Source organism: Eleutherodactylus coqui, chromosome 7, assembly GCF_035609145.1.
Source record: "Eleutherodactylus coqui strain aEleCoq1 chromosome 7, aEleCoq1.hap1, whole genome shotgun sequence".
NCBI lineage: Eukaryota > Metazoa > Chordata > Amphibia > Anura > Eleutherodactylidae > Eleutherodactylus > Eleutherodactylus coqui.
In genome coordinates this window covers 199,669,613-199,681,166 of record NC_089843.1, presented here as the reverse complement: position 1 = coordinate 199,681,166, position 11,554 = coordinate 199,669,613, and the positions used below count along the sequence as shown (strand labels likewise).

Below are 11,554 nucleotides of genomic sequence, written 5' to 3'. Positions count from 1 at the left end.
AAACACCTGGCTCAATTGCATACAGTATGTATGTATGCATGTATGTATGTGAGTCTATCTATCTATCTATCTTTATTAATTATGTAGAATATAGATATGGATTTTTTCTAAATTACAGATTTTGTAGATATAGATTAAAGATAGATTTAAGATTGTGTGTGTGTGTGTGTGTGTATGTATGTGTGTATATATATATATATATATATATATATATATGTGTGTGCGCATGTATATATATATATATATATATATATATATAATGTGCATATAAATATAATGTGTGTATATATATAATGTATATATGTAAAAAAAAATATAAAATCTGTAGTTATGTATGTATGGCGGGCAAAAAAGGCCTGCTGTATGTTTTTAAGTTCTTCGGATGACCATGCCGCTCTAATATTCTCCTTACTAGGGTCTACTAATGCTGGCCCAGGGGAAGGCAATAAAGCCCTATGGGGCCGAAGCCAATTTCCCTTATTTTAGGTAAAAAGTTTCCATCCGTCCCCACTGGAAATGCGGCCGGCCGAAGAGATCCCTCCAACCGACCGACCGACGCACCTTCAGAGACAAACTAGTGCTTGCTTCTAGTGTCATCGCCGGCTTAACCATCCTTTGTAGGGAGCTGACGAGTCCTGCAGTAGCAGCAGCAGGCTCTGCAAGCCTAGGATGCGTGAGCACGGTGCAAGAGGAAGGACTGAGGGTGTGAGGCTGGGCGCGGTTGAGAAGGCGTGGGGCGGGGCTATGGAAAGTTTTACAAACTCTCCCAGCTGCCTGGGTGCATTGTGGGTGCACCCAGAGTGCTGGCTGAGCGTGTTGCCTCAAGCCTTGGAAGTGGAGTTGGGCGGACCGGGCTACAGGTGAAACCCGTTACGGGTTATCGCTTCTCGGCCTTTTGGCTAGATCAAGTGTAGTGCTTGGTCTGGTTGGAGGGTCGTCGGTGTGCTAGGTTCGGCCCAGGCTCTACTGCGAAAGCAGAATCCTTTCTGTGGTTCCTGACCGACAGATTTACTTTGCAAGATGGCTGGAGTAAGAAATACCATTCGTTTTGATGTGGACCTGACTGACAGAGCGAAGGACAGCATGGTGTACGTTGTGCGGGACGTCCTGATGAACAAGTGTGGCGTACTGAAGACGGACATCTACAGCGTACAGGACTTCGCTAGACTAGGCCAGTATGACGTGACTTTCTGTGAGGAATATGCCTGCCTGAACGTCTATGAATGGCTGCGGGGTCACAAGGACAGCGATTTCCTGAGTGGGGTGAGGATAACCCCCTTGTTTGGGATACAGGAGAAGCCGGTCCTGGTACATGTATACAATCCGTATACCGATGTGGCGCTGATAGAGAGTTTCCTCAGACGGTATTGTGAGAATGTGCGCGGCGGAGGGAAACAGAAAAACACTTTGGACATATTTAATTGTAAATACAAGTTTTTCGTGAGGTTCAGAATGGACCCAAACAGTCTGGGAGGAGTGATGCACCCGCCAGCGAGTTTCTCAATTGCGGGGAACCGAGGATACCTGACATATCCTGGACAGCCCCTGTACTGCAGGAACTGCAGCCAGTTTGGACACATGAAGGATGTATGCACTAAGGGGCAAGTCTGTCGCAATTGTCAAGGCGAGGGACACCACGCGGGTAACTGCCCAAAACCTAAGCGGTGCGACCTATGTGGGTCAGAGGAGCATGTGTGTAAAGACTGTCCGGGGACCGAACGCCCCAGAGAAAACCGGAGGAAAACCTATGCAGAGTGTGCTGCAAGTAAACAAAACACAGCTGCTTTGAGTGGGACTGCTGTTGCTAGGCAACCTGCTGTGAGAGCTGCTTCAGTTATGGCTGCCGTTGCTAGGCAACCTGCTGTGAGAGCTGCTGCTGGTAACCATGAGCAACCTGCTGTGAGAGCTGCTTCAGTTATGGCTGCCGTTGCTAGGCAACCTGCTGTGAGAGCTGCTGCTGGTAACCATGAGCAACCTGCTGTGAGAGCTGCTTCAGTTATGGCTGCCGTTGCTAAGCAACCTGCTGTGAGAGATGCTGCTGGTAACCATGAGCAACCTGCTGTGAGAGCTGCTTCAGTTATGGCTGCCGTTGCTAAGCAACCTGCTGTGAGAACTGCTGCTGGTAACCATGAGCCACCTGCTGCCAACGCTAATGCGGTTTCTGTGATATCTGCTGCACGTGTTACTGTCCCCAAGCCACCTACTACAAGTACTACTGCTGTCTCCGTGCCGCCTGCTGCGGCTGCTGTTTCCGTGCCGCCTGCTGCGGCTGCTGTTTCCGTACTTCCTGCTGCGGCTGCTGTTTCTATACCACCTACTGCGGCTTCTGTTTCCGTGCCGCCTGCTGCAGCTGCTGTTTCTATACCGCCTGCTACAAAGAGTGTGACTGGCCAAAACATCAAGAGGAAAGTGGAAAGCCAGAAAGCTGCTACTGCTGTTGTGAATACGAGAAAGGCGGCGGACGCCCAGGTATCGGAGGTCATCCGCGACCTGGAGGAGATTATAGAGGAGGTGGACAGTCCCATCCATCCGTCTGGAGTCATAGACAGTTTCTCCACACCAGAGATGTTTTTGTGTCGCAGGGAGGGTGGTGGGTTTGAAATCAGTGACAGTGACGAGGACTTTACTGAGGTGGCGAGTAAAAAAGCTGCAAAGAAAAGAAGAAATGAGGACAGTGAGAGCGACGACATGGAAACCAGCAACCTTTTTGAGTCGTTGGCGCCAGACGGTGGCGACCATGTGAGGTCATGCTAACTGCCTTGACACAAGGACTCATGTGCCTTGACTTAATGTTTAGTATTTATATGTACAGAATACTATGTCTTTGGTGATCCACTCCCAGAACGTACGCGTATTTCAGAATAAAGCGAGAAGAGCGGCCATATTGAGCCTGCTCAGGCAGGAAGGTGCATCGGTGATATGCCTGCAGGAGTGCGGTATCAGTGGTGAGGTTGGCCCCGGTGAGTGGCCCCACGGAGGAGCTGTATGGTCTGGGAGTGGATCCAACAAAAATGACGGTGTGGCAATCCTCATAAATTCTGGGGATATCCGGCTGCTGAGCTACGAGGTGATAGAGGTGGGGAGATGTATCTCAGCCATCTTACAGTACAGGAATGTAAAGTTCCGCATAGTTAACGTTTATGCACCTACCTGTAAAAACGAGAGGAAAAACTTATTTGAGAAGATGAGGTTCTTCATGCAGGGCAGGTTGCCTGTTATATTAGTCGGCGACATGAACTGCGACATCAGCAAGTCTTCCCTGGACGTTTCCGGGAAAATTTTAGTTGAGATTCTTTCTGATTTCCATCTGCAGGATATGCAAACTTTATGTAAGGTTACACCATTTATGCCGACCTACCACGCGGACAGGGGTGGGGTTCACTCCCGCCTGGATTTTTGTTTTGTGTCACATGACTTTAATGCTATTAGTTATAGGCAAAAACCTGTTTTGTTTTCTGACCATGAGGGTGTGCTATGTAAGCTTGTTATTAGGGAGAGCGCTGTGTGTGGGAGGGGGGTGTGGAAGTTAAATGTGAGTCATTTGGAGTGCGAGGATGTGAGAGCGCAGTATGAGTGTGAGTATAAAAAATGGAGCAGGAGAAAGGTGGAGTTCCCCAATATTTTGTTATGGTGGGATTGGGTTAAAAAGAAAACAAAAAACTTTTTTAAGACTGTGGGGTATAAAAGGGCGAGTGAGAAAAAAAGAGAGTATATCAGGCTTAACGCCCAATTAAGTCTACTGTTAAAGCTCCGTGAGAGTGGCATGGAGGTCCAGCAGGACATCATACAAATTAAAAGAGACATAAACAAGTTCCTGCTACAGAAAGGGAGAAGTATCATATATAGAGCCAAAGTTGAAAGAATGGAGTATGATGAAAAATGTACACGTTTTTTCTTCAAGAAAACTTTTGCAAAAAAACCTACCTTTGAGTGTGTGGTGGATGAGGATGATTGTGAGGTGAGGTGAGGGGGGAGGGGGTGCATGAGGTGATTGCGGGGTTCTATGAGGAGTTGTATGCGGATAGGTGGAGGGATGAATGTCTGGAGAGCGAGGTTCTGAGTGAGGTAGAGGGTAGGCTTGGGGATGTGGAGCGGGCATCTATCATGCGGGAGGTGTCCACAAATGAGGTGTTTGAGGTAATGCAGAGCTTGGCCTTAAATAAGACACCCGGTGCGGATGGGTTGCCGGTGGAGTTCTACCGGATGCTGTGGAATGTGGTGGGCAAGGATTTAAGTGAGGTGTGCAAGTACATGTGGATGAATGCGGAGATGGCTGATAGTATGCGTGAGGGTGTGGTTGTGTTGATACCAAAGAAGGGTAATCTGAAGCTTTTAAAGAACTGGCGTCCTATCACATTGTTAAACTGTGACTATAAAATCTATGCTAAGATAATCGCCAACCGTATGCGTGACGTGGTGGAGTGTGTGGTGAGTGAGGATCAGTATTGTGCGGTGCCTGGGAGACGTGTGCATGAGAGTTTGTGTCTGATGAGAGATGTGTTGTGGGACTGCAAGAAGCGAAAGAAGAATGTGTATGTGGTGAGTGTGGATTTTGAGAAGGCGTATGACAGGTTGTCGCATGGGTTTTTGTTTCGAGTGTTGTTGCGAATGGGATTTCCGGCCGAGTTTGTGTGCAGAGTGAGGAGTTTGTATGCAAATATCTATAGTAGCATGTTGGTGAATGGGAAGGTTGGAAGGAGAGTGAATGTGAAGTCTGGAGTGCGTCAGGGGTGTCCGCTGTCGGCTGTGGCGTTTATTTGCGCCATGGAACCTTTGTTATGTATGATCAAGAGAGACAAGGTAGTGCGGGGGATCCATATCCCTGGCAGCAATGGAAGAGAGTTGAAGGTGAGTGCTTACATGGATGATGTGTGTGTGATGTGTGAGTCTGAGTGCGCGGTGAGGAGGGTGAAGCTGTTGGTGTCTATTTTCTGTGGTGCATCTGCTTTCCGTGTGAATTGGGACAAGAGTGAATGTAAGGTGTTTGGTGAGGCTGTGTTGAGTGCGGATGTGGGGTTAAATAGAGTGGAAGGGGCTATCAAGATTCTAGGAATTAGTTTTGACAGTAGTCTAGATGGGAAGGAGAGTTGGCGAGAAGCAAAACAGAAAGCAGAAAGTTGTTTAAATTTTTGGAGGCTGCGGAGCCTTACCTTCATAGGTAAGACTCTAGTGATCAAAAGTGTGATTCTACCAATATTTCTTTATGTGGCGATGGTTTTCTTGCCAGACTACATGACCCTTAGGCCTCATGTCCATGGGGAAAATCAGATCCGCTGCAGATTCTCCATGGAGAATCTGCAGCGGGTCCCTCCTGCCCCGCGGACATGAGCGCCGAAAATAGCAATTTAAAGCATTTACCTTTCCGGCGCTGGCGACGAAGCTCTGCTCTTCCTCACGGCCGGATCTTCATTTTCGGCCGGCGGATGAATTCCTGACGCCGGCGGCACGTCGCCAGCACGTCGTCGACGTGCCGCGCGCATGCGCCGGGCACATCCGCCGAGCCGAAGCAAGGGAGATGCGGCCGTGAGGAAGAGAAGAGCTTCGCGGTCCGCTGCGGGTGAGTAAATGCTTTAAATTCCTATTTTAGGTCTCCCGCGGATCCGGACGGCTTCCATAGGCTTCAATAGAAGCCCGCGGGAGCCGTCCCCGCGGGAGACCCGCATGAAAATGGAGCATGGTCCAGATTTTTTCATGCTCCATTTTTTTTTAAATCACTTTTATTGACGATCCGCGGGTATTTATGTACCCGTGGGTGGTCAATGCATCCCTATGGGATGCGGATCCGCATGCAGGAAATCCGCTGCGGATCCTAAATCCTATTTTCCCCGTGGACATGAGCCCTTAGGAGACTGAATAGAATCCTCTTTACCTTTTTTTGGAGGTCAAGAATGGAGCAGTTGAGGAGAGACGTGGTGGTGAAGAGTTGGAGAAAGGGGGGAGTGAGTTTTCCCAATCTGGAAGTTTACTTTGGTTGCAACATTATCTTTTTCTTGTTAACATTGTTTCAGAAAGATACAAAAGGGGCGTGTATGATGAGGTATTTGGCAGGGAGATTGTATGTACGGATGAAGTGGTGCGAGTATGATCTACGTAAGCCAGTGGCGTTTGAGAGTCCAAAGTGGTATGAATGGGTTGTCAATTTTGTGGTGAAGTTTGAGTTGAGGGAGTGCGAGGTGAGTGTGCTGAAGAATAAGCGGATGGTGCGGAAGATCATTGAGAGTAAGGATGTGGTGTGTGACATTAATTCTGTGCGAGGAGCGGATGTAGAGAAAGTGTGGAAGAAGGTACGGATGGACGGAATGAGTAATAGGCAGAGTGAGATTGTATGGCAGAGTCTGCATGGTGTGTTACCAGTACGAGAGTTTCAGCGTGGGAGAGGCTTGGTGAGGAGTGAGAGATGTCCAAGAGAGGGGTGCGGAGGATGTGAGAGTGTAATGCATGTTTTCTGGAACTGTGACTATGCGCAGAATGTACTGCGGAGACTCGGCACATTGTGCAGGGAGATAACGGGAGCCACTTTCATCAATTATGAGTTATTTATGTTCGGGTTAGGTGTGAGTGATTGTGTGAAGCAGAGACTGCTGTGGCTCTTCTTGGCGTGTGTGAAGGAAGTGTTGTGGGATGTAAGGAATGTGTATGTGTTTAAGCGGAAGGATCTGAGTGTTAGGGACAGCGTGCGAATGGTGTTGGGGAAATTGTATTTTATTTATTTGTGGGACAAAAGCAAAGGGGGGGTGGATGCAGAGGGGATGTGGAAAGTCAAAAAATGGATTCAGTTGGTTAATTTGTCATGAGTTTAACATGTTTTTAAGTTGTATTTGATGTGAGGCACCGTTTTATGATGTGTAAATAAAGCCGTTCTGGTTTTTCAAAAAAAAAAAAAAAAAAAATCTGTTCTTAGTTTAATATCTGATACGTCCCCTATCTGGGGACCATATATTAAATGGATTTTTAGAACAGGGAGCTGGAAAAAGAGCTTGCTCTGTCCACTCCACGCATTGACCTGGTATTGCAGTACCTCCAGGACCGGTGCACCCCCTTTCCTACAACAGTTTCCAAAAGCAGAAAAACAAAACCGACGAGCAAGAGGTGCAGCGCAGCTGTGGCGGCGGCTGCTGCTACCACCACCCAAGCACTTTGATTGACACTCAGCCCGTCTGCTCGCAACATTGTATCCACTGAGCAGCTGCGTCTGCCAGAGTGTGCACAGCACAGGTACAACTGGAAGCAAAACAACACACACACACACACACACACCAGTTCATATGGCAGCCGCACTCTATAGTTCGTACCTACCGCTGCGCTAATAGCCAAGTTGGAAACATCGGGCAGGCACAGCGTATCCTGGCAGCCTATGTCTGTATGCTCCACGTATTCGGGTCATGGGTGTATGTGCAGGGGGCCCATAAAGTCTCTCTTCCCCACATTGTAAACCAATGCTATCAATGAAGCTTTATAGTTTGGGGGCCCAGTTCCAGACTTTGTACTGGGGCCCCGCAGCTTCAAGTTACACCTCCGGATCAGGATAATGCTAGGCCATTCCAACCAGCCTGTGTGTGTGACCTGCAGTCGCTGGTAGTCGAAAAGCGTCCGGCCCCGGATGCGCGCTTCAGAGTGGACAGACAGCAGCGGACCCCCAATCACACAGGCCCAAGGCTTGCTATGTAGCACGGAATACCTCATTGGACTGCAGCACTCCACGCGGGCTGAGATACACGCTCCACGTGGGATGGGCAGTATTCGTCCATGAAGATCCAGGCCAACGTTTAGAGATGGAGCAACACTCGGGGAGCAAAGAACTCCAACGAACGGACGTCTACTTTACAAGGATGTATTGCTTTATTCAATGCATGGACACAGAAACAGTTCAACCGCTCGATTACAGACCGCAGTCAATACAGTAAAGAAAGAAATGTGTCTGTTTAATGTAAACTTGCATGGAGCTCGTTTGTCAGCCACTGACTGAATGCTGCTGCTGCTGCATGTCTAAAACGTGGTCTGACGTTACATGCACCACCAGGGATAAGGCCTTGCCTATAAGCATTCCCCAGCTGGCAAAAACGGAACCTCCCTGCCTATTCCTCACCATGGAAGAACGGAACCTACCTTTTTTTTTAAAAAAGAAAGCCACAGCAGCAGCCAACTAGATTTTGGTAGGCCGCTGTCTCCCCCTTGTGTGCTGCATAAAAAATGCACTCCACTAAAAATAACAATGATCCACGAAATAGAGCGTATGGAGAGAATGAGGCTTCTAGATGAGCCGTCAGGCTATGATAAATTGGATCACACCTGGGCGATATGGATAGATGCCCGGAGCTCACCCCTATTTACCAAGTGGTTACAGACAGGGACATGTGAGTAACACGTTTAAACCACAATCGTAAAGAGAAACAACAATTCCGGAGCCCCTCCCCTTCCCCCCCTTTTTGTTTTATTTTCTCTTTCTCCCGTGTCATAGATACCTACCCTCCCTTACCACTCCCCCCCTTACCCTCCCCTCATTCCCCTGTTTGTAGACCTTATAAAATATCACAGACAAACATGATATAGTTCAACTCGAAATTGATTTATTAAGTTTCATTGTCAAAGTTATTTTTACATTGCTTTGAGATAAGGCAAAAGTTTCCCCCCCTCCATGAAACCAATAAAACCTATATTGAATAAAATAAAAATGATGCAGTTACCGGTAGTTCCGCAGCTTCTTGGTGGAAATAAAGACCATCTCCCGTCTCCCAGCTGCAGCAGAGACTGACTAAAATGGCTGCCAAGCCCGGTATTAATGCTTCTAAATTGATGACATCACAATGGAGTGACATCAGCCTGCCATACACCTGGCTCATGACATCACAAAGGAGTGACATTGTCAAGGGGCGTGGCCTAACCAGGGACCAAGATGGAGGTTTGAGAGAGAGCTCCTCCATGAACTACGCTCATTAGCTACTGCACAGCAGCATTTGGACATCTAAATCTCTCACATAAGTGACTGGAAGGAGTAAGGAACATAATGCCACCAAAAAAGAAGCAGCCCAAGCTTCCTCCACGCAAGCTGGAGGAGTTTTTCCCAGCACTGGAGGATACACTCAAGATGGCACCTGCCATGCGGCCGAGTGCAGTGACTGCTGCTATTACAGAGGAGGAGGAGGACAGAGGCTCTGTGTGCTCCCTATCAGAGTCACAGGAGGACAAGCAGACAGATGAAGAGGCTGCCCTGTTGATGGAAGCTGTGGGAGCAGAGGAGTCTGTGTGTGCAGGGAGTGCAGGCACCAAGATCTCCAGGATGGAGCCAGCCACATGGGTGAGTGCAGCAGCTGCTGCTATTACAGAGGAGGTGGATGGGGGTTTAGTGTGCTCTCAGCCAGAGACCACACTGTCAGGGAGAGAGGACTGTTTATTGGTTGGCACAGTAGGAGCTGGAGTACACAGCATGGGAAGTGCAAGCAAGATGGTGCTGGTGCACGGACAGCAGGCAGGGGTAGCCACGCCCACTAAAGCAACATCATCAAAAACACACCCCCTCATCCCAGCTAACAAAGTACAGGCACAAAGTTCAGTACATCTCACCTCAGCAGAGGATCACAGTACACAGTCAGCACTGGCATCTCCTGGCCTGCCAGCCTCTGCTAGAGCATCAGTGAAGGCAGGCAGTGTGGGTGGCAAGGGAGAATCCCACAAGCTAGCCCCAGTGAAGAGACCATGGGCTCGTGAGGCTCCGCCCACTAAGATGACATCATTGAAGCCACACCTCCCTCCTACAGCTAGCATTGAACAGCCTTGCAAAGCTCCGCCCACTAGTACAGCATCACCAAAGCCACATCCCCTTGCCTCAGCTAACAATGTACAGGCACTAAGTTCAGCACAGCACACCTCAGCAAAGAATCAAAGTGTTCAGTCAGCACTGGCATCTACTAGCCTGCCAGCCTCTGCTGGAGCATCAGTGAAAGCAGGCAGTGTGGGTGGCCAGGGAGAATCCCACAAGCTAGCCCCAGTGATGAAAGTACAAGCTAGTGAGGCCCCGCCCATAACTGCAAACAAGCAGTTACATGGAGCAAAATCGCCGGGGCTGCTGGGGGAGTTTTCACAGCACCCTGCTGTGTCTGATGGTGAGCAGGCTTGTGGCCTGGCACTGTGCACAACAGCAGAGAGACAATGTGAACTGTTAACCCTTGCAGGCCCTGGGCTAGCAGACTGCTGCTGGTGACCCTATAAAGCAGCTTCACACTACTAATCAACCAGCCACTGAAAACTTCATCAAAGAGATTGTTATGGCTCTGAGAGATGCTTTACAATCTGAAATGAGAAGTCTGTCTAACTCAGTTAATTCCTCCATACAAGACCTCAGCAACAGGGTTGAACATACTGAACTGAAGATGGGTGAAGTGGTCAAATCACACAACGAATTGATTGATGCGCATTATACCTTAGAGGAGGAAGTACAGCAATTAAAAACCAAACTCGCAGACATTGAGGATAGAAGCAGAAGGAACAATGTAAAAATCCGGGGAATTCCAGAGTCCGTCCCCAATCAAGAAATTCAGGAATATTTAAAACGCTTGATTATAAAAATCCTACCCGAAACTCCTAGAAACGAGCTCATCATAGACAGAGCCCATAGACTGCCCAGACCCAGCTTCATCTCTGAAAAAACACCCAGAGACATAATAGCTCGCATCCATTTCTTCCATATTAAAGATGCCTTAATGTTCGCAACAAGAAATATGGACTGTCTTCCAACTCCCTTCTCGGATTTACAAATATTTACAGATCTTTCACAAACAACAATACAAGCCAGGCGCGCATTTCTTCCAATTACTTCGTTACTCAGACAGGCGGATGTCAAGTACAAATGGGGCTTCCCCACAAAGCTGTTAATTAATAGAGATGGTAAATTCTACTCAATTAATAATCCATCATCTGGAGAAGAGATTCTCAAATCATTGGGGATCCCGTTACTTACATCATCTAGCCGTCCACAGACGGCCAAACCCTCCAAACAAGGAAGAGATTGGTCCCATAGGAAAACCACACGTTAAGTTCAAGGTTGCTGTCTAAAAATACTCTGTGTGATCCACTGACAGAAATAATCATCATCCCTCATCCTTCCAGACACCAAGGCAGCGACAAGAATGCATTTAGTTGAGATTGTTGCTGTCTAAAGATTTACTTTTAAGTGAGCGTTTGTTCACCTTTCCTGTAAGACTTTCCACACTGAACCAACGCAGGTCGTATCCTGCAATGTTAATAATGCATTCATGTAGGCCGGGGGTCCGATGTGTCTTCCGTGGGGGTGCCTCAGATCTTGTGGGGGCTCCTTTACTGGGGGTCGTATTGGGTCTCAGACAAAATGTTAATTCTACAGTCGTTACTGTTTTTGTTATACTGTTTAATTTCATGCTCACTCTTCTAAAATGCCAGATGTTCTCTGTCACTAGCTTACCGCTAACAAACCAGACACTCCTAATCATCAGCAAAACACCATCACCCCTCAATGGCGGTTAATATACTGTCGCTCAATATGAATGGTCTAAACTCCCCCTTCAGAAGAAGGTCTGCATGG

The 11,554-nt window shown here is 48.0% G+C and overlaps 1 pseudogene; it reads left to right on the top strand.

The window, feature by feature from the left end:
• The first annotated feature begins 6,860 nt into the window (after window positions 1-6,860).
• On the top strand, window positions 6,861-7,040 carry LOC136574166 (U2 spliceosomal RNA; annotated as a pseudogene).
• Window positions 7,041-11,554: the final 4,514 nt, after the last annotated feature.